This window comes from Zonotrichia leucophrys, chromosome 3, assembly GCF_028769735.1.
Source record: "Zonotrichia leucophrys gambelii isolate GWCS_2022_RI chromosome 3, RI_Zleu_2.0, whole genome shotgun sequence".
Classification (NCBI taxonomy): Eukaryota; Metazoa; Chordata; class Aves; order Passeriformes; family Passerellidae; genus Zonotrichia; species Zonotrichia leucophrys.
This window is the reverse complement of record NC_088172.1, coordinates 64,666,843-64,669,590: the sequence shown is the minus strand read 5'-3', so window position 1 is coordinate 64,669,590 and position 2,748 is coordinate 64,666,843.

The following is a 2,748-nucleotide window of genomic DNA, read 5'->3' as shown; positions in this document are numbered from 1 at the left end:
ATACAAACAAAACTGTTCTATTTTCAATCATTAGTCTGTACAGGTCTCAGAATCTGCTGCTTTGGTGACAGCTGTTGTAGAAATTTAATTGTATAGAGATGCAGTCCTGCTGAAGTGAGCAGTTGCACAGTGCATTTACAATCCTACAATCTCACTCTCAGGCTACAACTTACACGTCCATTTTATAATAAGAAAACATTGCTGAAAACAACAGTAGCTAGAAGTAGGATGATGTTTCTACTCCTGACTCTTAAGAAAATTAAGAGGTGTGGGGAGAACATGCTTTCTGTGTTCATCTATTAGAAGCCTAGAAAACATAATAGGTACACAAACTCCTTGTTCATAAGCACTAAGAGGTAAATCCACTCAGCAGAGTGTGCCTAAGGCTGAGGATTTCCACAGGCCTGAAAGAGACAAACAGATCTGTCATTGACAAGTTGGTTCACTTTGCTGTTCCTTTTTTCAGCAATAAACTTGGATGCTCCCTTGATTGTGTATGTGCCATGAACGGAGAGACACTAAGCAAATTAGAAAAGCCAAATCCTGCTCTCCATTACTCAAGATTGAATGCAAGCACCACCACGTAATTTTAAGCAGCAGGGCTTCTTTCCTCACTGCCTCCCTTCAAAAAATCAGTATTAGAAAAGTCCTAACAGCCACCTTTCCTAATTGCTTCAAAAGCACCATGATATCATGGTTGTGTCTTCTCAACTAAAATGTGATCAGCTTCCAACAGTGAGGAATGAAAGCCCTCAAGCCGTGAAAGGTTTGCTCAATACAGTTTCACTTCACCCAACAGTCATGTGCTACACACCTATCTCTAAAATTTGCATAATCTGGGCATTAAGTCCCAAGCTCTCTAAATACTTTAGGAAGAAACAGGTATTTTTAATTAATAATCTGGAACTAGAATTCCAGTGTTAAATTTTCACAAGGTAAAAAAAAAACCAACCAACCAAACAAACAAAAAAAACCAACCCCAAAACACAAAGAAAACCAGGGCATTTTTTGACTTTAAAGCCCTAAATTCAACTCCTACTGTGCCCAGACTGTGCCTGTCCTTCACATGTGAATGAGAAGCATCAATAGGCAGATCTCTCTAGGTTCAAGAAAGCTCTTGGTTACTCCCTCTACCATTTTAAACCCTAGTAACACTTTCAAATTTCCTGCTAAACAAAGACGCACCTTTCACTGATGTAACTAGGTTGGAAGTTACAAAAATTGTACATGTAGGCAGGTAAGTTCTAATAGATAAAATAATACAAATAAGAAATATGCCAGCCTTGAATAAATTATAGTTTAGTGAATTAAGTTTGAATTTGAAGGAAAACGGGTAGTCTGAATGTAATAATATTTAAGTGAGACACTTGTAGTAAAAATTATTTTAAAAATTAAATTACTTTATGAGTTTTTGTCACGCAGCCCTTCACACCAACATGGTCTGTGAAAAAAACCACATCAGTTAAATGAAAACATCCAAAACCCAAACAAGAGCTAAGCATATCCCATGATGAAGGAGAAAAGCAGCAAAGAGAAATAGCACAATTGTGTTCCTAAGAGTACTTTATCCAGCTCTGCCTAGGGTTAGCACCAGGCCTAGGGTTAGGGTTCCAAAAATGCCCAGGCCCAGAGCACCAAGCACACTGCAGCTGCAAAAGGCATGCCAAGGGAAACACAGAACTGCCACAACATGGCTCCCTCCACAGCTTTCTCCTTTGAACCAACCTTAGACCAAGGCTGCTCTCCCAGGAGAGCAGGAATAGCATTTGGAAGTTTTTGACATCCTGTAAAGAGTTACAGCACACAGCTGCCTGTCTCAAGCACTGCCAAGGCCACAGACAGAACTTGCCCTAAGATCAGCCACCACAGCAGGAACTGGAGGTAAGCACAGAAGAGAGGAATTGTGACAGGAAGGTGCTGATTCCAGACCTGTCAGTGGTGAGATCTGGTTAGCACATCCTGGTTAATGCATCCAGACAAAAATTCTCTGGCAAACTGTGGGAGAGAAAGCAAGTGCTCATACACATATCATTGTTCAAAATCACCCTAAGTTATAGGACAGATGGAGTCTGTGACCACCAACAACCCTGATGTGGCCCCCAGACTCATTTCTGGGGCTTCCCACCAGAGGACTGCACATGATTCACAGTGATAACATCACAGTCAATTCACAGTGATAGCATAGAACTCCCCCTCAGGGCAGGTACCAGGGCATTCCCACCTGAATCAAAACATGCATGAACCCACTGAACCCATGTATGAACCCTCTTTGTTTCATGGACTTCCCCCATCCCTGATGGATCATGACTGTGACCATTACTTTGACCAACAAACAACTGAAATGGCAACAATCAAGTCTTGTTGTGGGATCCATGGATGGTGATGTCTTTCATCTCTACTACATACTCATACATTTTCTCTTTCTTTTCCTCATATATATTCTTAAATGATATCTTTTATATTAAATTATATACTTATATATTAAATGATATTACTTTCATATTGTTCTATTTCTATAGACAATCACCAAAACAGCTACATACCTTTCCTTCACTGCAACCAAACTGCTCTAAAATAAACCAGATAGGTAGATAGATATAGCCCTATGTGTATATATAGATATATAAACTCTGGTCACTCAGTGTCCTTTCACTCAGATCAAGGGTTCAGTTAACAAGAACCTCAGTTATTTTGCCTCTGGAGTGGGTTGTAACACAGCCATCAATCAATACATTTGATTCAAAAACA